Source organism: Chelonoidis abingdonii, chromosome 3 (assembly GCF_003597395.2).
Source record: "Chelonoidis abingdonii isolate Lonesome George chromosome 3, CheloAbing_2.0, whole genome shotgun sequence".
NCBI lineage: Eukaryota > Metazoa > Chordata > Testudines > Testudinidae > Chelonoidis > Chelonoidis abingdonii.
The window spans coordinates 82,975,661-83,003,342 of record NC_133771.1 but is presented as its reverse complement, the minus strand read 5'-3'; positions in this window follow the sequence as shown (position 1 = coordinate 83,003,342).

The following is a 27,682-nucleotide window of genomic DNA, read 5'->3' as shown; positions in this document are numbered from 1 at the left end:
CTTTATGGTTTTAAAAATTACAACCTTCCTCCCACTCCCTCCAAAAGAAAACAAACAAAACACAACAAGAGACGGACTGTGACATTAAAATCTGCCCTGGATTCATTAGCAGTAAGTGATACAGAAAGCAAGCAAAGTTGTAGTACAGATTTATTTCCTAAGCACTCTGGGAGACCAGAGTTACATAATGAGGCTCTAGGGCTTGTGAGGTATCAGCCTAGTTACGTCTCATTGTCCTGACCCCTTAAAGTGTTACACAAAACCTGAATCTCCTTCTCCTGTTCCATTCATTATGCAACATCTCTATGTAGCCATACCACCACAGAGCAAAACAGAGAATGATCTGTGACTTTGAGAACCACAGTTAATTATTTCCTGCTTTCCCTTGCTCCAAGGAGGAAATATTTTGCTAGTAATCCAGGCCAATAACAGATTGCCCCCAGCTCTGTTGGCTGGTATATTGTGGAGGTGAAACCAAGGCTCCAACTATTCCTTTACACCTATGTGGAATGGGGACCAGCAGCCCAATGGAGATTACTCTTCTCTCCAGCACTGTGATCCATGATGAATTTAGCCTATACAGGGGTGTGACTTGTGCCTTGTGCTCCCTTCCTCCCTGTATAGTGTCATGAAGGCAAGTCACAATCCTGCCATCATATAACATCCTATATAACTTCCCCGATTTGATAAAAACATTACATTTTCATAAAGAGTGACAATATATTGGGATTTATTGTGGAAAAACAGAAAACTCAAAACTAAATTTTCCACACCTTGAATGTGTAATTGCATTATCCTATTGAAAAGTGTAATATGTCAGGCAGGGTAGTGCTGAACATTTGCTGCTAAGCTCTAATAAATTAATCATGTCAGTCAGTCAAATATATGAGATCTAGATATTCTAGAAGAGAGAATATAAAACAGCCTTATTGTTACTGGATCCATAATTAACTACTTGGGTCCCAGTTCTAGGCCACATCCAAGTTCTCTCCTCTGTAGCTCAGAATGGGATGGGGGAGAAGTTGACAAAAGTAACTGTATTTCACCTTTATGCTTCCTCAGTTGTGGTGCCAGTTGATTATTGGACCAGATCCATCATAAATTAGAGCAGCCTTTTATGCCCAGCTAAAGGACTGATCCAGCTGGTAGGGGGTCACCAGATCATAGAAATTCTATGGCCATGTGCCCTTTCCCTTACCGTGCCCCCTCTGCCAAACTGTGGGAGGAAGGGTGTTATAGGAACCACTCTGATAGTTTTGTGGCTCGGGAGGCATTCCTTTGTGCTGGAGGAATACTCCCTAAGCTGGTTAACTTGCCAAAGCAGTATAAAGCCATTGTAGCAGGGCCAAGGAGCTTCCTTTTAATATGTAAATGGTGCTCTTTCATACACCACTGGCATGTCAGGTCTTATTAATGAAGGCAGAATTATGGTAAAGACTGTGAAAAACATAGGGACAGCAGAGGCTGAAGCCATAGGTGGTCAACAGGAAACTAATATATTGAATAACAAACCACTTCGATTATTTGTTTCAACCAGAAGCATCTTTTTTTTTTTTTTTTTTTTTTTTTTTTTTTTTTTTTTTTTTAAGTGCTTCATTTTAAGATCTGAGGTAACCAGTAATCATGTCCTCATTCATGATATCAGCTGCTTGTTTCCTTGGCAAAAGTGTTGTGTCTAGTTCAGTGATCCAGAATTCAGTCACACAATAAAGATAACAGCAACTGGGCAGCTGCCTATCGCTACACATTGTTAATCAGACATGAATGCATCCTGCCACACAGACTGGATTTAAGACTCCTTTTATATAGCTGTATTCTGTGTGCTCAGTCTGTGGTGATGATAAAGCAGAAGCTGCTCAGATGGCAAAGTGGAATGGCATGTGATTCTGCACATGACCAAAAGCACTATACCTTTCTCCAAAATTACAAAAATGTAATCCCCTACACACACAGCCAAAGAGATCTCTGACTAAACCTGACATTAATTTTGTGCCTTTTTAAAAATGTAATACAGAGTTCAGAGCAAATAATCAGATTTTGGACATATTTAATTAGGTGGGTCATCACATGATCATCATCTATCTTCATATTCTCAAAGATGGAATTTCTCTTTCTTTTCTCCTCCCTTTATCTTCTCCCTTGCTGTTTTAGAAGAGGATTTCAAATGATTCAAGCTAGAATTCACAACTCCTGCACATAGTACACCATGTTTAATTCCAAGAGTTCAGTTTTGCCTTGGCATTACAGTGTTTGGATTAAATCTGAATTTAAGGTTCAACCTCAAACCCAACCTCTTCACCCTTCCTTGATTAGTTTAGATTATGTTCTGTCTTAATAACAAGAGATTAAGTCAGGTGTCTGCTTCTGCTCAAGTGAAGGTACAGTACAGAACTGTTTTTGCTCTTCTCCCCTTATTCCCCCAGGGTTTACATTTATATTCCAAAGCTGTTTTAAGTCAAGAATTCTGTGAAGCTGCATTATCAGTCCAAGGGTAAATGAGCCTTAAAAGAAATCTTTCTTTCAGCACAGATTCAAGAAGCTTTATTACCAGGATAGACTCGATGCAAATAACAATGCGATTTCACTAAAGATGCATTTAATAATGTGCTTGCAATAATAATATTCTGCTAGTAAAATCTAATGCTTTATGAAGGTTGAAGAGGTGTTTCTTGTAAGATGCAGTTCTAAATAAATGGATGTGAACAATTTTGCCTGTATATCATAAAATATGAACATTCTGGGAAGTGGGTGATTATTGTTATTGTAGGAAAGGACAGCATATATCCAAACTTCCAGCTTCACTTTCCTTGCAACGTGTAAATACCTTCAGGCGTGGCATCTGTTTGTTTGATATTTATTGTTTAGATTACAGTAGCACCCACTGTGAGCTTGGTGCTTTCCCAATACAGGGGAAGACATGGTGCTTGCTCCACAGAGCATGCAATCTAAAATGACAAAGACAGACAAAGAGTTGTTGAGAAAGGAATCCAACTTACAAGCAGAGTGTGAAGCCCCTGACATAACCTATCAACAGGGCAAAAAGGCAAACCCTCTCCCCCCCAAAACCCTGGTTGGCTACAGAGTTGACAGGAAATCTCACCCTCCTTTTTGCTGCTTGCTTTCCTCTGACTGGAGATGGGGGCGATGCTGTATGATCAGAGTTTGCATGGGCTGCTGGACAGGACATGTCCTGGTGCTGCTACTGGGATGCAACAGGGTTACAATCTGAGCTCTGGGTTGAGGGAAAAGCCCAGGAAGTAGCCTGGGTGTGTGGCCTCTATGAGCTTGGTTAATACTGAGAACCATCATTTTGCTCAGCTCATAGAAGAAAATAGGTCCCTACCCACAAGGAGTTTACATTCTAAATTACACCGATAATACAGTTTAGACTTATTATACACAGGCCTAGCTGAAATTTGAATCTTTGTATTGATGAATTATCATTGATAACTTGAATATGTCTAGAAATCACATGTTGAGAAAAATACATCTTCTGGACTGGCTGATATATTAAATATGTCATAGCTTTTCACTGTGATTTCACTAGAATTTTTGGCATCAGATTATGCATGGAGAATCAGCTGCAGAATAGTTAATATTAATGGAAATCAGGTGGTCACCTCCTGGTTTGGAACACTAAATATTTGTCTCTATCTGATTCACTTTCTAACAATATCCAATTACTTATTGGCCAAAGCCTAGAATCCAAAGTGTTGGTTGTCTGCCAGCTAGTAGAATAGGCTTTAACTGCATCTCTAGACTTTGGAATTTAGATTTAATAAAATAAAATAAAAATAATTTACTTACAATCCCTTTGGGGGAAAAAGTCATTACAACCATTCATCATAATGGGCTAAAGCTCTGTGACCATCCAGAAGTATAACACTTAAAGCAGATTTCCATCGTTTTGAAAAGTTCTGGAGCTGAATCCTGGTTCTATTCAAGTTTAATGAAACTTTTGCCATTGACTTCAATGGGACCAGGATTTGGTTCTAGGAGAATATAATGGGCCAACTTAAACAGGGACATAAATAGCTGCAGAATATATGACACTAGTCAATTATTTAGAAATGGGAGTAACTGGCAAGGTAATGCAATTTGCACTTTGGGGGCATACTGTGTGGGTGTGAGTTAAAATCTGGTAAAACTATTTTATTTTACATCTTCTTGTTATATGGTTTTTTCCACTATCCTCAAGCTCCTTCTATCTCTTCTTACATCTTATTGCTGATACTCCATTTGCATAGTCACTGCATGTCAGTAGACCTGATTCTAATCGTGCCCACATTGTTCATGTGCTGGTATAACTTCACTGCTTTTAATGGAATTAATTCTGTTAGCAGAAGGATTGAGAGCAGAATCAAGCCCCAACAGACCACAAGTATTTTTTCACTTACATGCATTATCCTGCAATGTTACACCAGGGGCCGTATCTTATTGTTGTTTTTAAGTAGAATTCCTTATTGATTTCTCTGGGGAGTTCATCTCAAAAGTCAATAATACGGTGTATTCCTGATGTGCAACTTATACCATTGCTTAGTTTGGCCTAGGGACTTCTGTAGGATTCACATCCCATGGCAATAATACAGCAGCCCTAAGCACATCAGTATGTTTGCTCTCAGCTGTGCAACTGAGTAACATGTAACTGATCTAGAAATGAATTAACTCCAACTGGTTTTACAGCTGTTGTTGAGAGGTGTGAATTGCCTGAGAATCTGTAGCTGTGGAGTGCAAGAACTGGGAAATTCATTTGTAATTCTTGCCTTTGAAACTGTACTGTTTTCATGTTGCCTCCTTCAACAAGGTTGAGTTTTCCATTGGTCTGTCTCAGTTAGGTCTACGGTACAGACCTCGCAGTGGCATAACTGTACCACTGCATCTGCTCTGTTGTACATCTCCGTGTAGCCGCTCTATGCCAAGTGGCGGTAACTATGTCAGCAGGAGAGTGTCTCCCACTGACGTAGTGCTGTCCACACTGGGGCTTCTGTGGGTGAAACTTATGTCAGTCAGGGGTGTGGTTTTTTCACATCCAACTGACAAAAGTTTTACAGACAAAAGTGCTAGTGTAGATAGAGCCTTAGAGTCAGAATTTCTGACCTTCTGAGCCCTATGGAGCTCAAGGAACTGTCAATATTAGGCCCTATGTTTCCAAAACATTTTAAAGGTACATTGCATCATTGAGAAATCTCAGTGCAGAGGGACAGAATAGTTAAGAGGTTTTTTCTTAGTGTACAGAGATTTCCACTTCTAGGCCACTAGCTCAAATGTGAAAAAGTCAGTAATGACTTAAACTCGTCCTGATTCCCAGCTATTTAGAGCCTGGCACACTGTGCCTGTGTTATATAGGAGGTCAGACTAGATGATGGTACCTTCTGGCCTTGAATTCTATGACTTTATGAATTGTGCAGTCACAAAGTGGAGTCTGCATAGCAGGTGTAAAATGGTATCCTCTTTACTTGATAGTGTTTTTATATCCACTTTATACTCACTTTGTGGCTGGGTAAATGACTATGCAAGGTACAAGCAGTAGAGATTTAGACACTTGGCCTATGTCATATATTCAGTCTCACTAACTGCTTCCTTTGTGGACAATCTCCAGTAAGAAGCACACAAATTGACCAATGCTCTGGGCAAAACTGATGTATGTTGTTCTAGTGTTGTGTGAGGTTATATTGTCAATTCCTATAATATAACATTTCAAGTATTCTTTATTCCTTTTTCCCCCAAAACCCAAGTGTGATACTGGCAGACTAGGTGCTAGCTCATGCCAAGGTCCCCATGTCTCAGCTGAACACAAATATATAGCTGGAATCAATGTGGCTCATGTGTGTGTTAGCATTGTTAAAATAGATATTAGACATAAGACTGTGTTTAGTGTTTAGATTTTATTGAATGCTTGAGTTATTTCATGCATTAATCTCACTTATAACATCTGTATCACATGTTGTAGGGTAATATTTGAGCAGTTGTATTGTGAACTTCTGTGACTGTGCAAGTCATCAGACAGGAGACAGAGACACATTAATTAGTGTGAAGGGCTGATCTTCAATCTTCAACAGAATGTGCTATGTCCTTCCCAACAGGAAAGGTCATTCAGTACCAGACAGGCTATTGTTGTTAAAGAGGATGTTAAAGAGGACAAAAGACATTTGTTGTTCTGTTCTCTCTCCCCCACCATCCCCGCCCTCCCCCATGAAGATAAATCATGCACCCCATCAGCTGAGTTTACAACTCAGATCACCTGGCAGGACAAAAGCCCCAAACAAAAGGAATGAGGTATCTCTATGCTGCTTGGGGGGAGGAGAAAGAGGAGGGTGGTGGGGAAGGGAGTGGGGAAGAATTTTCTAGGCATAAGCAAGAAATCCCCGTTGCTTAGCTGGGTTAGCCCTCAAGGACATATAGAGCTTGCTGATTATAGAAGACTCTATTACTGTTTGAAACTCAAGATTGTAACTCATTTGTGCATGTACAGTTATCTGCTTTAACCTTGTAAATAACAGTCTGGTTTCCTTTTCAATAAATCTTTATGTGCTGTATATACTCATTCATTAGCCCGTTCGTTTATAAGCTGACCAAGATGGATAGGTAAAAATAGCAAAAACTGTATGACCCTTTCATAAGCCGACCCTATATTTCAGGGGTTAGCAAACTTTGTCTTCTGGCCCATTAGGGTAAGCCACTAGTGGGCCTGGATGTTTTGTTTACCTGGAGAATCTGCTGGCATGGAGCCCCTCAGCTCCCATTGGCTGGGAACGGCGAATGGCAGCCATAGGGAGCTGAGGGGCTCCGTGCCTGCAGGCGCTCCAGCTAAACAAAACAACAGTGTATTAGATATTCAATTCAATGATTCCATAGATTTTAAAATCATCAGATTTTGGTGTAGACCCATTTATAAGCTGATCCCCACTCTTTGATGCGTCACATTTTTACCAAAAATATTTGGCTTATGAATGAGTGTGTATGGTAGTTTATTATAGGATTGGCTGTAAGTGTTGTCTTTGGTGTAGGATCTAAAGTGCAACTGACCTGGGATGAGTGACTGGTTCTTTGGGACTGGAAATAACTTGAATATTGTTATGGGTTTTGGTATAAGGTATCTATTACAAAGGTATGCTCGCCTGGGTGGCAATATAGTTCAGAGTACCCAAGGAGACTGCCTCTGACTCCATGTTAAGGCTGTTACAGTGCCTAAGGAGTTTACGCTTGATAACTGGTTAGTGAAACCTAAGTATAGAACTCAGAACCAATTTGGAGTTTGTGTCCTGCTTCCTAACAGCCTTCCCTGAGGTTGGTACGTGCGCCTGAGCCACAGCAGCTAGTGTTACACCAAAAACCATTCACAAACTTAAAATTCTCGTAACTTATCTCCCCTGACCTGCAAACCATTTAGCTAAACAAATCTCAGTGTAGTTCTGTGTTTCCTAAACCAATTAAGTGCTGTAAATAATTATGCAAATGACACCTCGTCTTACAGGCTTGTCTCTTTGGAAAAAAGGCTGATCTCAAGAATCACTTGATTATTAGCCCGTTTGTGGCAAAATAATTTTGCCCCATTGTGATTTGGTAGGCGTTCCATGTGTGTCTGCAGGTACATTTCTGAGGCTTGTTATTAAGCTAACCTCTGAGTAGGAAGGCAGATTTCTATGGAATATTAATGGAAGCATTTTGGAATTGTAAATAAACATATTTGTAGCAAGCTAGATGAAGAGCAGAACGATAAAAATTGTTATAGAAGTCTAATTAACAATTTAACTGTAAAAAGCCTACTGATTTGATACCACAAGAGAATAGTCTAAGACAGTAGATAAAATTAAATATTCCCATGTGGATTTACTGCAGATGAAACACTGCTATCAATATTTAATGGAATGTGTCAGAATTTACCACCATTTGAAAGAATGCAAATAGGGGTTACTATAGAAATCACCTTGACAGAATATTGCACAAAATGCAACACAAACTACCCCTCATGAATCCTCGGAGGAGTTAGTCTGTTCTCTGTCTGCTACCCTTTCATAGCATCTTTTGATAGAAAGAGGAAAAAAGGGAAAGTGATTTTGTGCTAGTGTGCATGTGCCTTGTGGTCTGATATAAGCTAGTCATTGAAAGTGGGAAATAAAGATCCTTATACATTTAATTCCAAAACTACACTTGGTTACATTACATATATGTCAAGTATCAGAGGGCTACCCATGTTAGTCTGGATCTGTAAAAGCGGCAAAGAATCCTGTGGCACCTTATAGACTAACAGACGTTTTGGAGCATGAGCTTTCGTGGGTGAATACCCACTTCGTCAGATGCATGTAGTGGAAATTTCCAGGGGCAGGTATATATAGGTATATATATATGGAAGCAAGCTAGAGATAACGAGGTTAGTTCAATCAGGAAGGATGAGGCCCTGTTCTAGCAGTTGAGGTGTGAAAACCAAGAGAGGAAGTGTCTCAGTGCAATTCCATAGAATAAGTGTCATTGAATGCCTCCCCCAAATCCCAAACATTAAATACTATGGAAATCACAAGTTATATTTGCATAAAAATCCTCATACCAATCTGAACATCCAAAAGTCATAGAAACACATAAATAGACAGAAAAATTCTCAATGATCAGTATTCCAACAACCTTAATTTTGCCCTGTAACAAATCCAGCCACAATGACATCAAGGTTTATATAGTTGAAATGAAACATATTGTTCTCCACATAATTTGCCTGAAGTGGTCCAAGATATCGCAGGTCAGTAGTCCATGCATAAATATAAAATAGCTTCCCCCACAACATCACATATAAGTGTCCATAATCTTTTCTTGGGAAATAGGATTTAGCAACAAAACTGATGTTCCTTCCAAAAATATATTGTCAGCTGTTTTAGGAGACCACTAAGCTAATGAAAGACTCTCATGTCCCAGTTCACCATTATCCACATTCCCAGTTCATTCTCTTTATTCTGGTCTATGATAACTGTACATTTCTATACTTGATCTCTTAATAGCAACAACATTTTATTGAAGAATCTCATTTTCATTTTGGTAAATGTAATTATTACTGAGTCTCTGTCTCCTCTAGAAGTGTAATCCTTTACTACTGTAGAATTGTTTTAGTCCACTCTGGACAAAGACTAGAGGACTAAGTGTTAATATTGCTGGTATTCCAAAAGGTTCTCTGCAGGTTAGACTCCCTTATTTACAGTGGTAATGAACACAGTATAAATACCTAGACAGGTACTTGTCCATTTGAGGGTTAGCAGTTCTTTCCACATCAGAAGATGTGCAGTGTTTGATTTTTTTTTTTCTTGATCTGCCTTCTCTGAGGTACTGAATCTTCAGAAAAAACTGAAAAGCATTTATTGTTCCTGCTCTATATAATTGTGTCACACAGATTAAAACAATGGCCAGCCATCTTTCAATCTCATTTCAGAGGGGTAGCTGTATTAGTCTCTTATCCACAAAAACAATGAGGAGTCCAGAGGTGCTTTAAAGACTAACAGATTTATTTGAGCATAAGCTTTCATGGGTAAAAAACCCACTTTTTTCTGAAGAAATGTGTTTTTTACCCATGAAAGCTTATACCCAAATAACTCTGTTAGTCTTTAGGGTGCCATCGTGTCATAAGTAGATAGGTAAGGGTTAATTTTCTTTTACCTGTAAAGGGTGAACAAAGGGGGAACGAAACACCTGACCAGAGGACCAATCAGAGACCTGGATTTTTTTTAAAGTCTGGGAGGGAACTGGAAACTCGGGGTCTTTTTGTTTTCCTCGGCTGTGAGTAAACAAGCTTTTCTTCTAACTCCATCTTCTTTCAAATATTCTACTATCAAGTGTGAGTACAAAGGAACCAAAGTAATCGGCTGTGATGTGCTTTGATTTGTATTTACATGGTTGTTGATTTGCTGGACTGGTTTAATTGGGCTATCTTTTAAATCAGACTGTTTATTCCTATTTTCTTATAAGCCATATTCCTGTATTGAGTTTCTTAATGCAGTATTATTGTTCTGTATTTTCTTTCTTTTTATATAAAGTTTCTTTTTAAAACTTGTGGGAGTTTCTTTTCCTAGTGAGGCAGAGGGGAGAGGAATTTCTGTGCCCGGAGCTCTGTTACATCTGTGACAGGCTAGGGGGGGAGGGAAAAGCCCAAGCTCTGTGTCTTACTTTCCTATTGTCCCAGGGCGGGAAAAGGCTACGGGACAAAGGGAGGGGTGAATCTCTTGTGTGAGCTGACTAGGTTTGAATGCATAGCCTCGGGGAAGCTAGATTGCCTCTCTGGTTGTATTCAAAGAGAATAGGACAGCATCGCACCGGCTAACCCAGGAAAGGGGGGGAAGCTGGGCGAGGAGATAGCGGAGACCCAGGGGCTCTGGGTCTTGGAGGGGTCCCCCAAGGAAAGGTTTGGGGAACCCGAGGGGGCCGAAACCCTGGAAAACTTCGGCTGGTGGCAGCGAGATAAGATCCAAGCTGGGTATAAGCTTGGGGAGGTTCACAGTAAGCACCCCGATTTTGTACGCTAAAGTCCAGATTTGGGACAGACGTTTACCACACACCGGACTCCTTGTTTTTTCAATCTCATCCCACAGGAACATGAAGGTAGTATATATTAAGAGTGTCTGCTGAACCTAGGTTCTTGCACATCTGAGATGAATGATCTTATTGATACTTAGGTTCTTTATAGCTCTGATCCAAAGCCCGATGAAGTTAGTAGGAGTATTTCTATTGATGTCAATGCACATTGGAACAGGCCTTATATTTAAAAAATGCTGTTAACTTTTCTATACTGCCCAGGCACGTCTACCTTCCTCCTGATTTGTTGAAGAGCCTTCCATGATCACCAATTCTGGAAGCTCAGAAGGCCCATTTGATATGATGTTAGCTGAATATACTGGAGTTCATAAGTATGTAAACATCTAAGTTAACTATAAAATAGTTGGCAAGTATTAGGAGATAGTGAACAGGCTCAAGGAGAGTAAGTGACCTGAGCCTCTGAGTGGAACTCAAAATGAATCCTTTTCTGAGGTTTCAAAAAGTTCTTTTAATTGCCGCCATTCACACTTTGAGGGACCAGCCTGGCCCAGGAGTGATATTTCCAGACTGACTAGAAGCAGGAAGTACTGGAACCATTGCAAGAAAGTCTATTCTTATGAGATTGCTAGACTAATCTTGCGGGTTTAAGGATGGTTCAAATAGGCATCTGAATTTATAAGTGCTTATCCAGTTTCAACCTCTGAACCTTTCGAGGTTTGATTGCCATGGACAAATTTATCAATAGTACATGATACATATTGGGCTGGATGTTTTGCACCACTCCTGTGATACAAAGAATCGAAAAGGAGTAGCAGGAATGCAAACACCTTTTATAGTGGCTCTGCATTACATCCTTTAAGACTGATTTGCCATGGAATGACACGAAGAAGACAGAGTGTACTGGTGAATCTGGCTCTTTGCTTCCCTCCACAGATTGTAAAATAAAAATATTTCATTAGACATTGTGAAGTACAGTATTTTACTGGAGTCTAGTGTAGTTTTTAGTGTTTTCTTTACCCTTCTGAATTGGATACAGCCACTCAGGATCTTTCTTCTAGCCAGAAGGAAGGGCAAAGGGCTCCAGGCTAGTTCTGCAATCAGTGCTAATGTTGCTCTTTAGTCAGCTTGAAATAAGGCTAGTCTGTTTCTCTGGAGTCAAAGATCCTGAAGTCATAATACTAATATCTCCCAGTACACAGCACGGTGTTCTTTTAACTGTGCTTTAAGCTTGTACACTTTTAAACTGTTTAGCTCAACTAAAAAAGTTTCCAACTTGTGGTGGTGGTGTTGTACATGTATTCAGACATGGTTACACTCCAGTACATCCATAGCACACCATGTCAAAGTGTAGCGGTTCTGTGGTTGTCCCTGCCCTTCAGGCTCGGAGGGAGGCCACTCTGCCTCACCATGTCTCACAGTGAACAGTCAGTTAGCAGGCTGGGGCTCTGGTCCTTTGGTCAGGGCAGCACAACACATAGTCTATGGCCCAGCTTCCTGGCTGAGCCAGGCAGTGATCTATAGCTCTGTCCCTTTTGCCTTGGCAAACAGCAAGTTACAGTCTAGGGGCTCTGATCCTTGGGTGGGGCAGAGCCACAAGCCATCTGTAACTTCAGCCTTGGGGCTGGAGCTGACAGCAAACACAATCTGGGGCTCTGACCCTTAGGCAGGCAGAGCAGGGAGCAATCAAACAGTCTTTAGCCTAGTCCCCTGGCGAAGGCAGACAGTAAACACAGTCTGGGCTCTATTCCCCTAAGTGGGCAGAGCAGTAGGCAAATAAGCAGTCTTTAGTCTAGTCGCCTGGTGAGAGCACACAGCAAATACCATCAATGACTCTGAAGTCTTTGGCCTGGGGTAAGCCACAAACAAGGCACAGTCCTTCTGACCTAGAGTGAGTAGTTGCTACCCCAGGGTTGGGGTCAGTGGCTAGGGTATAGGGGGATCCAGGCCTACTTTACTCCACTGGGTTCCAACCCAGGGCACTAACAGTGGCTGGGGATCCCTCTAAAACACGCTGACTCATATTGTGAGAGCACCACCTGACTAACGTCTGGTTCCCCTGGGCTACTTCCTACCACAGTCCATTGGTGAGGTCTGTGGGTCCTCAGCCTCCTCAGGGTAAGTGGCGGATGGGAGTCCCAGCAACTCTTCCCCACTCTGTTTCCTCTGGGGGCATGGCACTGCATGGTCTGAGGTCTGGTCCAGAGTACTGCAGCAGGTTATAGACATCTGCCTCCTTCACTGGCTCTGGCTCAACTGAGCTGAAGGGCCCACCTCTTCTGCTTCCTGTCTCTCCCCTTTGCTTCTGGCCTGCAGGTGGGGCCAGCTTGACTCTACCCATCAGGGAGAGTGTAGCGGTCCCTCCCCATCTGGCTTGGAGGGAGGCCACTCTGTCTCATTACACGAAGACTATGTATAGAAAGTTCTTTGTAGTGATATAGTGTGACAGCAAGAAGGACTAATTGGCTGTTTTGTTGGTTTTGCAATCAAATTTAAAAGAAAATTCACTCTTAAGCTAAGAATTTTGCCCCAGTTGTCTCTTACAAGTGAAATCCATCTAAATGGCGATGGTGTGAAAGAAACATGGGGTAGGAGTCTATTATCCTTTTCCTCCTACTGTAACTCCTATTGACATGTGGGAGTAATGCACACTAAGGACTTACTTAAATGTATGCATGGAAGCCAGAGAGTTTTTTAATCATCTTTTCAAATGGCTTTACGTCAGGCCTACAGTGAAGAGAGATTAGCTTTAGCATAAAGCAGAGCAGTGCAAGCCATTACTTTTATTTTTTATATTATACACAAATGACGTACAATTCTATCCAATTTAAATATACTACAAACATTTATGTTCAAAACACTCTTCCAGGTTTCCACATACTGTATTACTCCAAACAGCCTGTTGTATATTTCCATATTACTTGAGTCTGTTGAATTTGTAGATGCCTATAGTGATGTCAAAGACAAAAATAATGATATTCTAGATTTCAAAGGGCTAATCTGCCTCTCCCTCTTTGGCTGATAGTAAAGTATTACACACTGAAGGGACATATCTACATTCTAGTATATAGTGTAACCCCCAAAGATATTACCTCCTATGGATCTTAAAACCTCTTTTATGATGAATGCATCAGCTCTATTTGCTACCCAGAATATATCTGGGTGATCAAAATCTTCCATTTTAAGTAAACATAATATGTAATTGTTAGACATACTTTAACATATATAATAATTTAATACCATTATTTATGGGTAGCTTTCACTAACCCAAAGCCAAACAATATACCAGCATGTTGAATAATTCCGTCTGTTGTGTCTGGAATATGGCTAGGTCTCATATGGTATTTTCAACCATGGATGCTATTGGAATAGAGCTCTTGGGGACATAAGAATGGCCATAGTGGGTCAGACCAAAGGTCCATCTGGCCCAGTATCCTATCTTCCGACAGTGGCCAGTGCCAGGTGCCCCAGAGGGAATGAATGGAACAGGTAATCAAGTGATCTATCCCCTGTTGCCCATTATCAGCTTCTGGCAAACAGAGGCAAGGGACACCATCTCTGCCCATCCTGGCTAATAGCTATCGATGGGCCTATCCTCCATGAATTTATCTAGTTCTTTTTTGAAGCCTGTTATAGTCTTGGCCTTCACAACATTCTCTGGTAAAGAGTTCCACAGACTGACTGCATTGTGTGAAAAAAATTCATTTACTGTAAGTGGTAGTATTAAAGTCCTCAAACTAGTATGTCTTCTTAGCAAGATCATCAGAACAGCATTCACTTTCAGAATGTTTTGAAAACTTTGTGAAGATTGAGGGTCTCAAGTGTGGTTTGCAAAATGGTATAAAATATGGCTAGTTTAGTTATTCTTGGACCAGGCATGTTAAATTGGCATTGTACCATTCTAGCAGCACAAAGTCTTGATTGATTGTGGCTTTCAAAGTCATCTATGGATCAGTATTCAGCTACATCAGTCAGTGCGTATCCTTCAACAACCTACCAGGAGTGAGGTATTCCATGGGACAAGCAGCTCACAAAGCCTAGGACAAAGTGTGTGAATTCTGGGGAATATTTTTCCCCAGCTGAGGGTTTTTGGCAGAGGAATGAGCCTCCAGAAAACATCAATCTTGTTGTTTTTAGACTCATTTCTTTGATAAATCATAGCTAGAAAGATGGGCTGAGGGATGTAAGGAGTAGAAAGGAGCAAAGACATAAAGGAAGGAAATTATATATGTTCTCCCAAGCAGAGCTATCTACAACTAAGGAAGCGAAAAGAGCAGAAAACTACATAATGTCTAGTAGGGACTTCTCCATGCAGACCCAATTTATCTGGGAAGTGCTTAGATACTACAATAGACAATTTTTGAGATACACAGAGATTTCTTGTAGGCCACCAAAGAGTTGTCAGATTGAGTTATGGTCAGTAACTGATCTAAAACTGAATAACTGAGCTAATTGTAAAAGGCTCTGTGCCACTGATGGTAGTGTTTCCAAGTCTCCTTTCAATACTGTCAGATTTTTTTTTCAAACTTTAAAAAAAAAGTTTTATACACAGTTCAGATAGTTTCATGATATATCTAAGCGTCCATTATAGCCCATTATACACTTCTAATCCTATTAACATAAAAGCATATCTTGTATGCGTCATAGCTGTACTTGACTTCTAAAATGTCTTATTGGCTAAAGTGTAGTATTTAGAAAGCTAAGTCCACAGATGCACCCATGCTCCTTTGAACAGAGGGGAAAAAAGCATGAGAAAGAGACAAGTAGTAATCAAAAATAAAATGTTGAGAAGTTTGTGAAAAGTTGGGAAGGGATTGTGGTTTTAGGTGCAGATCCTCCCATCCCACAGCTTTCTGGTTCTGTATGTAGACCACTCCATAGGGTGCTGCAGCATGTTGCTCCTGTGTACTTGGCCAGCCAAACAGCTTGAGGCTTGATCCAAAATTCATTGGAGACCAGGGAAGAGCTCCCATTGACTTCAGTAGTCTCTGGTTCAGGTCCTTGGTGTGGAGAGGGTGAGATTATAGTGATTTGGTCTAGGGAGGCTCCCTCAATGCTCCCCTAAATGAAAGGACTGTTATTATGGTGGGATAAAAAGAGAGGGAAGTGCCTGTGCCCCACAACCCATGGAATATGGAAACAAAACACAATCTAGCCCATAGCAATAATCCTCAGGGCACCTTATATGCTTATCCTCAATTTAATGATGGAGACATTGAGATATGCAGAAGTTGTGATTTGCTTGAGAGGCAGCATATTCCTCATATCTCATTCTACCCATCTTTTGTGTAAGGGCAATGATTCTAATTGTAGGTGGAATCGAAAATAGACAGATGTCCACAACCACAGATAGATATCATTAACCCTATCATCCAGTTAGGTAAATTGAGACACTGAGAGGAGAATGACAAAAGCTTGGTCTCTTTCACCAATAGAAGTTAGTCCAATAAAAGATATGACCTCACCTACCTTGTGTGGTAATGCAGTCATTTAAATTCTGCTTGCCCATCTGTAAAATGAGATAAGAATCTGCCCCAGTGTCCCTACGTAATGTTAACAGATGTCTCAAATTAAGCGTCTAACTTATCTAGAGTGTATACTTCTGTTGTTTTGAGTGTAATCTTTAAAATAACATTTTTTGTTTTTAGAAATACCATGCCCTGCTGGATCTTCTCTGATAAGCATTAACAATTACACTTTTTTTTAACCTGTACTGCAGAGAAACAAAGAAATACGTTTAGGCTGTACCCACAGTTTCTCTTCTAATCCCAGTTCCTCCATCAGCAGTCCTCATTAGTTAAAATCATACTTGCAGAGCTGACAGGTAGCACCTCAAAAACACAACTACCAAAGTATGGGAAATTTGGAAATAGGAGATTAATTTCTGACAGGGCACAAACAAGTCTAGAAGGAGGTTCCTTTCTATATTTTGAATCTGGCCAAAATTAAAAGCTTTTGTAATAGAACTTTGTGCACTTGGCAGTAATTATGATTGATTTCCACAATTTACCCATCTGCAATACAGACATAGCATTGTTTAGGGATAATATAATTTTTCTGTCAACTCCCTAAACTAAGTGCTCTGTTTTTTTGCTAGTTCCCATACTTGACCTGTATCTGTTTCCTATTTCTGCACCAACTCTGCAACCTGAATCAAAGGCAAGAGAGTTATTATTGTCAAGATTTTTTTTCAACATTTTCTCTATTTTACTGTAGACAATCAACTTCCAAAAAGCTCCTTTTGCTAGACACTAAAATATAGGAAACAGACACCTCATCTACATTTTTACAAATAGTAAACAAATTGGACATTGAGATGAAATAGGTATATTTTTTTTAAGAAAATCTCAACCAAAGTACATTCTTTACAACAATGACTTTACAAATTCTGCCTCTGCTCTTTTGTAAGAAAGACAATTTATTGTTTGTCTGACGTGCTCCATAGATAGATAGCTGTTTGGAGGCTTGAGTTCAAGAAATACAACTCTTCCTCAATAAAAGGCATTCACTGATGGTAGTTCAGGAGATTCTGTGCTGTCTCCCCCAAGAGATACAGCACAGAAGGCTCAGTTTAGAGGGGAAAGCCACCTTTACGCCACCATTGCATCACCCTTAGTCTTCCAAGTTAAGAAACTTTAGGGGGCTGATCTAATTTACAGTGGCCTTCAGTGATCTCTGTGTGTTGCCCCCAAAATGCTTCCCATTATGAAGACAAACACTGTCATCCCCAAGCTATGCCCTTTGCTGCCAGCCCCACTCCTAGAGTACTCCATACATAGGTGTCTATTGGAGGGATAGTGTAGAATCACTTACATTGGCCATATGCTGCTCCTTTATTATGGGAAATTCACACCAACCAGTAACAGCATATTTATGGCTTTCTAAGGGCAAGGGACATCGGGGGTGGGGAGGCAAAATCAGCCCTAGAGTTTGCAGAAAATTAGAAAAAATATGTTCTTTCTGCAGAATAATTCAAAAATTCAGTTTTTTTGCAATGATTCCATTTTGTGCATGCCTGACAGGGTTTAAGACTGGAAATCGAATAGGCTGCTGCAGTCATGGCAGGTACATTTGGTGCAACAGAGGTAATATGACAGAGCTCTATGATGGTAAGTAATACAATTCAAGAAATAATCTGTGAGGAACATATTGCTTCTGCGGCACATGTCAGGAAATGGACTTTGATCGATGCTGTTGCAACACAAAACCATCTACTAAAACTTTTTAATTATGATGACAATGTAAAAATGTAGAGGGTGCTCACTGGCAGTGTTCATGGCCTTTATAATTAACAAATTGACAGACTAGGTTAATTCTGTATGCTGCATACTGTTCATGTTTTATAATTCTTTTTAGTTCCTGCCATCAGCATATATATATCCAATAAGGAATGACAGGGAGGCTGGTTATCACCACCTCTAGGGTGTTAAGAGGCATCCTCTAGAGGTGTGATTATCTCATGATAACCACACCACCTGGAGTTACCATATTGCTGCTATAAAAAATCATTAATGGAAGAGAAAAATGTGTGTATTTGTGCTAGAGGATAAAGTTAAGAGTCCAGAATGCTAAATAGCAGTATCAGAAGATGTGGTTTACATCTCTTCAACTCCATAGGGAAATATTCGCCAGCCAATTGTGATGCTTTCTCGAATTTATAAACTAAGATACAGTTTTGGCACATCTCTGCAGCAGCACAGTGTGATGAGCAGGAATGAAGCAGAAACAGCACAGCTGAAAAGTGGATAGCCCTTGAGTTAGGCAGAGATTTTGAACTGTTTTCACAGAGGGAATAGCTACGCTGGCAAAAGTCAACCCAACATTCAAGTCTTCAAATAAGAAGAAAACTAAGGAAATCACAAATCAAGATTAGATAGGAGTGTCTATAATTTTGAATTTAAAATTATTTAATTTCAGCTTGACTATATGTTTAGAATACATTTAATATGAATTCATCAGAAAAGTATGAAATTAAGTACATAAGAATAGAATAGCTCATTATCTACTGTCCTATTCTGGAAATAGTTTGGACGTATACAATAATAAAACAAAACGTTACTTTATATGGTAATTACTCTTATGCAAATGTACGTTTATGCTTAATGATCTCTATAGTTCTGGCCCTCTAAGTGCTATCTGCTCTTTTTCAATTTTTCTTCTTCCTCCTCCTCACCAGTATAGGGGTCTTATATTTGTTTCCTTTCCTCTCCTTATCTTTGTTTATATTTCATTCTCTCCTTAGGAGGCAGGGGTGGGTGAGAAATAGCACACTAGGGCCTGGTCTACACTACGTGTTTAAATCAATTTTAGCAGCGTTAAACCGATTTAACGCTGCACCCGTCCACACAACGAGGCCCTTTATATCGATATAAAGGGCTCTTTAAACCGGTTTCTGTACTCCTACTCGACGAGAGGAGTAGTGCTGAAATTGGTATTACCATATCGGATTAGGGTTAATGTGGCCGCAAATTGACAATATTGGCCTCCAGGTGGTAGTTCCACGGAGAATGACACCATTTGTGACCGCTGGACAGACATCCAAACTCGGTAATCACTGGCCAGTAGACAGAAAGAGCACCCACGACTTTTGAACTTCATTTCTTGCCGCTGGAGCTCTGATCAGCCAACGGGTGGTGATGCAGTCCCAAACCAAAGAGCTCCGCGGGAGATACTAGATCTGATCGCTGTATGGGGATGACAAATCTGATCTATACAGCTCCGTTACAGAAGACGATGAGAAAGCATTTGAAATAGCTCCAGGCTATGATACGATGTCCACGACAGTGCTGTGTGACAGCGTAATGGAAAGCCAAGAATCAAATGGACGCTCATGGAGGGGGAGGGGTTACTGAGGACTCCAGCTATCCACGGTCCCGCAGTCTCCGAAAAGCATTTGCATTCTTGCCTGAGCTCCCAATGCCTGTAGGGTCAACACATTGTCCAGGGTGGTTCAGGGTATTGTCGTCTAATTACACCCCTCGTCCCCATGAAAGAAAAGGGAAAATCATTTTCTTGAACTTTTTTATATGTCCCCTAATGTCTACTGCATACTCGTGTAGATGCTGGTGCTGCGCAATGAATAGCAGCATCTTCTCTCCCCCTCCTGTGGCAGACAGTATCTTCAAAAGGACTGATAGCCGTTCATCAATCCTGTGAGTGTCCTGGCTGGCCTCAGGTGAGATTGGCTGGACGCTGGGTAAATAGGAATGACTGCTGGTCATCCCGTAGATGGTACAGAGCGACTGTGTAACTGTCGTCTCAATGAAGCTGGGGCTGAGTTCCATCAGGCCCCACTTTCATGTCTAAAGGTAAAGATTCTGCTACTGCCTGGACTATCATAGTGCTGGAGGCTGCTTTCCTTCCTTTTATCTCGCTAAAAACCAGAGTTTTATTCCTGTATTCTTATTACTTATCACACAAATGGGGGACACTGCCACAGTAGCCCAGGAAGGTTGGGGCGGAGGGAAGAACGGTGGGTTGTTGGAGGGGACCCTCCCTAGAATGGCTGTCAGCTCTCCAATTTCTGCAGATCTGACAAAGAGCGCTGTTGCTCTTCTGGTTCTCTGATACAACTGGCTTCTGGTACATATTTCTAGGCAGGACTGACCTTTTTAGATAAACCATAAAGGAGGGATGACTGTTGGGGAGTCATTCCCATTTTGTCTATGCACCCCTGGCTGACCTCAGCGAAGGCCAGCGAGGCCCCAGACAGAGTCAGAATGACTGAATGCTGAACTGTATCTCATCGCCATTTCAATGGAGTCGCAGACAGTACAGAACAGGAAAACCTTGGAGTGGTAAAACCCAACTTTTCTTTTGCTATTTTAATGCATTTTTTTTTTTTGTAATGGCATGTAATGCTGCTGTTGCACTGCTGCGTATCGCTCTGTCACGCGTCCCGTACATATGTTGATAGTGAGCAAGGCAAACGGGCTCTTCATGGTTGCCATGCATATGGCATCTGTCAGGGCAATCAGGGAAAAGGGTGCGAAATGATTGTTTGCTTTTCCATGAGGACGAAATAAGTGATGACTTTACCAGAATCACTCCCGACACTGTTTTGCACCATCATTGCATTGGGATCTCAGCTCAGAATCCCCATTAGGACAAGCATGGGGGAGACCTGGCGGGAACTATGGGATAGCTACCCACAGTGCAACGCTCAGGAAATCGACGCTAGCCTCGGTACATGGACGCACACCATCGAATTAATGTGCTTAGTGTGGCCGTGTGCACTCGATTTTATACAAACTGTTTTACAAAACCAGTTTATGTAAAATCGGAATAATCCCATAGTGTAGACTTACCCTAGGAGTACGTGTGAACTAAAAGCTTTAGGTAGACATGATGAAGGATGGTGTGTTGCTTTTATCAGTAAGTATATAATATGGAAGAAATATGATATTTGACCATTTACTGGTGTTGCAATTGTCTCTCTGATCTCTTGGGACCACTTAGAAGTGGTGCAAAAGAGATTAGCTTTCAGGCTTCTCTAGTTTGTACTGAGGAGCGGGTCCATGCCTGGCATCTCCAGTATTGGCGGATGCAGAGGTGGCTAAAGCAATCACCATCTCCCCATTCCCACACTCCTTGCCCCAAGAAAAGCTTGGCCAACCTGGAACGTCTGGCCCAGTGAGTGCAAAATGGCTATAAAATACAACCAAACCAGAATAGTCCATTTTCCAACAACTTTGCATGTATTTTGCACAAGTTCATAGAATCATAGAAGATTAAGGTTGGAAGAGACCTCAGGAGGTCATCTAGTCCAACACCCTGCTCAAAGTAGGACCAACCCCAACTAAATCATCCCAGCCAGGGTTTTGTCAAGCAGGGCCTTAAAGACCTCCAAGGATGGAGATTCCACCACCTCCCTAGGTAACCCATTCCAGTGCTTCACCACCCTTCTAGTGAAATAGTTTTTCCTAATATCCAACTTAGACCTCCCCCACTGCAATTTGAGACCATTGCTCCTTGCTCTGTCATCTGCCACACTCAGAACAGCCTAGCTCCATTCTCTTTGGAACCCTTCTAAAGGTAACTGAATGCTGCTAACAACCCACCCCACACTCTTCTTTTCTGCAGACTAAATAACCCCAGTTCCCTCAGCCTCTCCTCATAAGTCATGTGCCCCAGCCCCCTAATAATAATTTGTCACATCCTTCTGTAGCAGGGGGTCCAAAACTGGATGCAATACTCCAGATGTGCCCTCACCAGTGCCTAATAGAGGGGAATAATCGCTTCCATCTATCTGCTGGCAATGCTCCTACTAATGCAGCCCAATATGCCGTTAGCCTTCTTGGCAAGAAGAGCACAGTGTTGATTCATATCCAGCTTCTTGTCCACTGTAATCCCCAGGTCCTTTTCTGCAGAACTGTTGCTTAGCCTGTTGGTCCCCAGCCTGTAGCAGTGCATGGGATTCTACTTAGAACTTCTGGGAACTCAGCCTTGGACTTCAGGAAGAACAAGAGATTCACGTGTCTGTAAGACCAGCAGAATCCTGTGCCCTGGGAACCCATGGGGAGTATGAGGCCAAATTCAGGTATGTGCTCTACAAGTTTACTCAGGGCCAAATTTATTTCAACAGCATAAATCCAGAGTATCTGAGCTCTAAGTGTGGGGAGTACAAAGAGGCTGGGGAGATGAAGCCATTTCTCAGTCCAAGGCCAGTTTGTGGGGTTGCTACATAGTCCGGAATATGGAATATGGCTGTTATTCCATATGCAACCTTTATTTGCATGGTAATTATGCAGAATAATACACAGTAAGTGTCATTATGTTGCTCTTCTAAGCCACACTACAAATGACGGGAAAATTAATTTGAGATTTATTACCTGTAAGTGAAATTGCATGCTCCTCTGTCAGCTCATACAATTAGCACATAGTTACCTGTGGCTGGACTGTTCCTTCTCATTCTGCAAACATGGGGGACGTAAATCCAGAGGATGCTCGCACCAGGGAATAGAAGGGGTTTGTGGCATCATGTCTGCTTTTCTGGAAATCTGTAGAAGCCCCTCAGTTGCAGCTGTGTGGGATTGAACCACTGTGTGAATTTGTTTTAGGGCAGATGGGTGGAGGTTCAGAGTGCTGGTAGCCCATTGTCTCTGGCTGACCCCAGAGAATTCCCATTTGGAAATCTGATTAGGAATTAATGATGCTTGAAGCCCCCCTACAGCTGTTACTCTGCAAAGACAGCAAATCTTCTGTAGGATCTGTGCCATCAGATTTGTTTCAGCAGAGCAGTACAAAGATACTAGGCTTCCACACTGATACTCTCACCTCTGTGGTTTCCCAGGATCCCCTGCGACTGGATGGAGCATGCCACCAGCTCTCTCCATGTTACTCAGACCATTTTGGAGGTCAGCATCTCAGAGCCTCCTGGCTCTTCTCCCCCTTCATTGATATTTAAGAATAAATATGGTTAAACTGTCATGAAATCATAAAGCCCTAGTTTTCTGTAAGTCAAGCTTTTAATTCCCTGGAAAATATTCAACTTGGAAGTGTAAAAACAACTGTTTGCCTCAAAGATGTAGAAAGGTAGCACCCAGGAAAGAAAGCTAATAAAACCGAGCTGCAGATCATCAGTGTAATTTTTGTTTCACTATATATTAATGCTGCACAGGACTGAGATACTGCACACCCCCATTCCCATTGAATAGTACTAAATAGCCAAAGTAAATGAATTAATTCACTCGTATTACCCTTTTCTCCTTTCCAATTTCCTAGTCTGATTGATGCTGTTAGTTTCTGTGACCCCTCCTTCGCTTTTGTAGAAGTACTAACCTGAATTTAAATTTGTCCTGTGAAATGTCACTTTGTACAGAAAGCCAGTTCTTTCAGCTTTCATGTGGAAGATTATATGGTTCATGAGTTCTACATGGCAAGTTTTTCTTTATTGTGAGCTGCAGCTCATGGTGAGCTTCACAGATTGTGAGCTGCTCTCCCTTTTGATGGATGTTGCTACATTTTCTTAGTGGCTGGTTTTTATTAGTTTCAAAAGATAACAGTATATGCACTCCGGTGTGTGTGTGTGAAGGGCATTACACTGAAAGATTAGAAACCCCCCTCTTCCCTTTCTGGTAAAAAACACTTTATCAAGAATAGATATACTTATTTTATGGTATTAATGCAATAGGGCGAAGGGCATTGTTGGAAAAATGGACTGGAAACTGAGAGATCTTGTCCTTCCCTTAGCTCTGTCAATGACTGGCTGACCATGGACAGATCATGCAAACTCTGTAGGCCTCTGTAAAATGGGAATAGCACTATCTACCTTGCAGAGTATTTTTGTGGGCTAATCTTTTTTAGAAAGTCAAGAGATTTCCACCAGAATATAATCTAAACTGCATTGACACACTTGAACATTGTTGTTTGGAGGCTGTAACAAGGTATATTAGCCCTTTCCCCAAAAGGGAAACAAAGAAAGGCTAGGGACACCATTCCTTACCCACCCTGGCTAATAGCCATTAATGGACTTAACCTCCATGAATTTATCTAGTTCGCTTTTAAATCCTGTTATAGTTCTAGCCTTCACAACCTCCTCAGGCAAGGAGTTCCACAGATTGACTGTGCGCTGTGTGAAGAAGAACTTCCTTTTATTTGTTTTAAACCTGCTGCCCATTAATTTCATTTGGTGGCCCCTAGTTCTTATATTATGGGAACAAGTAAATAATGTTTCCTTATTCACTTTCTTCACACCACTCATGATTTTATATACCTCTATCATATCTCCTCTTAGTCTCCTCTTTCCCAAGCAGAAAAGTCCTAGCCTCTTCAGTCTCTCCTCGTATAGGACCCGTTCCAAACCCCTGTAACAGATGGGAGCTGTAGGCCTCAACAGGGCCGTCCTTAGGCATAGGCAACATAGGCAGCTGCGTAGGGCACCTGAAAATTTGGGGCACCACTGGGTCTTAGTGTCCACCCTCTTCTTTTCCTATTCCTGTTCTGACCCTTCCTGCAGGCTCCCACAGATGGCTGCTCTAGCCTGGTGAGTCTTCCTTGGGAGGGAATCTAGTAGTTAAAAGTGAAAAAACCTCCAGCCTGCCAGACCTATTAGCACAACATTGAAACTGTTAAAGAGACATTCAAGGGGTAATAAAGCCATTTAACAGGCATTTGCCAACCCCAAGGTATATACTGACAGTTTACTGTAGAAGTACGCGCTCGGTCCGTGCTTAGTCTTACGCAGCAAACCAAATAGAACGGGTCCTTAGTGGGAGGCCAAAACTCAGAGTGGCTAAACAAATTATATTGGCATTAACCGGTTTTTGTGCTGTATTGGAACCCCATTTTCATCAGCTGTCCACGGCAAGCTTATGCCCAATATTTTTATCTGTGCGTCTTGATGTCACATAAAACAGTATGTTTGCATTAATGTAAGTAGGTCTAGTACCAACCATGCATACGTCCTATCCTTTACGTCTGTGTAAAATTTGCTTTAAAAAGTTGATCTATCTTGTGAGTGGTGCAGATTATAATTTATCACATTCGTTAATGAATGTGAACTTGCATAGAGTTTTAGATGCACACTCCTCTTCTTAAGCCCTTAAATGCCTAGTTTCTGTGCAGGTCTTCAGCACATACAGTTCTTTTCGTTTGATAATATCCTTCAAAACCCTACGACCTATGTGATCTAAAATACACTTTATTACTATAGTTTAAACAAAAAAACAGTGTGATACTTTCTTCGAACGTCTTCCTGTCCTTTCTGTCATCCCATGTTCGCACTCTCTCCCATCACGCACTCCCACTGTTTAGAGAAACCTCTTTACACGGACAAACCTCGATACCTTTCCTTCCAGAATTGCTGGCACATAGGGTTTCCCTTTCTTTACTTCGTGACTTCCCTATGAACTGTTTATAAGAATCAGCCAAATCAGTACCTTAGTAAGATATGAAAGTCTGTTTACTAATTCTTTGGAATAATTTTTGTTAGGTTGTGAATTTCTACCTCTATGCTTGTTAGGATCACACACGTACAATTTGTTCCTTTTTCTAAAAGAAGTGAACATTGTTATAAACAATAAATCTTCTATGAATTATAATATGTCTTTCTGTTTTCAGTGTCAGTTAATATGTAAGTACTTGTGAATGCTGGACTTAGGTTTGGATGATACGATTTAAAAACATTCATTTTCAGCTGAGAAATACTGATTAGAATTTAACGAGAGAGCTGCCCATCATGATTCCATATCTATGTCATGTTGCTATTCAGCGGACAGCTGACTACCTTACTACGAAGTTTTTTGAAAATCACTTGACAACTTCGGTGCTATTCAAAACCTAGTTGGATGACATTTTTTTCCCCAAATTTTGTGCTTTTATTAAGGTACGTTTCTTCTGTCCATCTTTCTATGAGGGAGGAGGTATGGGAGTCTCTGCAGGGAACTGTGACTCTCCGCCACCATGAGGCAGGCCGGGCATCTCATTATCCTTTGCTGTCTCGTCCCTCCTCCCCCTCCCCCACCAGGCTGTGAGCTTGGGCTGCCATCCGGCATAGGGGCACCAGTTTAATAATACTGCGTAGGGCCCCATAAATCCTAAGGACAGCCCTGGGCCTCAAGGAAGGAAGGCTTGGGAGAGAAGCAGGATATAAGAGCTCCTTTTTTGCTTAGTGTGGTGAATGATCTGAAGGGAAGAGGGTTTGCTGTTGGACCTCTCAAGTCAAAGGGCATGGGAAGGGCTTTGGAAGAGCCTGGAAAGAGGCCTAAAGGAGTAGCCAAAGGTCTAGATAAAGTACCCCGAATATAGTGTGATGATTTGGCTAGAGGCAGAGAGAGAGTCCAGCCCTGAGATGGGAATGATGGGATTAACTAGTGGCAAGGGGAGGACAGGTAGAGAATTTGGGTGAGATTCTGTGTGCACCTCTGAGCCTAGAACTATCAGCTTGGGAGTGAGCACTAATGTTTTTACAGTAAAAACTTCCCAAGAGGGGATCCTATGTATAGGATCTTAGAGAGCTCTACTTTCAGGAAGTGTTTAAAGACACAGAATAATGTATGTGGAGGAAGAAGTAAACCCTGGATGTTGTACCGTCTTGATTCTTTCTCTTTTTATGCTTGAACACTGAACAGAGGTGGCTTTAAGCACCAACGCCATCAGGGCTATTCTAGGGTCTGGAAAGCCACTAGTGTAGTCACTGAGTGCTGTGACCCTGCTCCTGACAAAAGGTTTGCGAGGGGGCACACAGAAAGCAGCTTTATGGGCCATGTGTCAGAGGAAATCCTTTCTTGACCAGAACCAGGTTTTTAGGGTCCATTTATGCTGCTCCAGCCCTGTGCAAAAGAGTTGAAGAGTGGGTGAGGATGTCACCCTTTCATTTATGTGGATTTTCACGTGTTGGACTTTCTCAAAGAGGGTCTGCAGTGGTTTCGTTTACCTGACTGGAAAGCTAAAATAAATACCCAAACTATGAGGGAAATTTAAGCAATAGTGCATCTCCATACTGAAGAAGTAAGCAGGACTGGATATTTTAGTACCAGTGTTACCTCCAACTGCTATGAGTGTTAGGCCTGGTCTACACTACGCATTTAAATCGATTTAAAGAGCGTTAAATCGATTTAACGCTGTACCCGTCCACACTACAATGCCCTTTATATCGATATAAAGGGCTCTTTAAATCTATTTCTGTACTCCACCCCCACGAGAGGAGTAGCGCTAAATTCGATATTAACATATCGGATTACGGTTAGTGTGGACCTGAGGATGCAACTATGGGGGGTTGTTGCAGTGGGCAGTCCCCTTGTGAATAGACATGGATGCAGCCTGCTGCGTTGATACACTGGTCCTTAAATACACTTTGCCCCTGATATTCTAGCAGACTGACTCTATTTTAGAAACATAAGGAGGATTGACTCGATCCCAAGTGAGTCTAACCATTTCTTTTGCGTTGCGCCCCGGCCGATCTCTAGCCGGGGCACTCATGCTAGCAGGGACAGTCAGAGGGGAGAGATAACCGTCATCTCATTTGCCACTTATCTCATTGGCAGTAACGCGTACAGACGATGGTAACCATCTCCTGCCTTCTGCAAAAAGCAAGATGATTGCTGCTGTGTAGCCGCTGGAGTATCGCCTCCTCGTTCTTGGCATTCCAGCTACACATACGGTGCCAGAAAAAAAAAGCTGAACGGGCTCCATAGGTTGCCGTGCTTATGGCGTCTGCCAGGGCAATCCAGGAAAA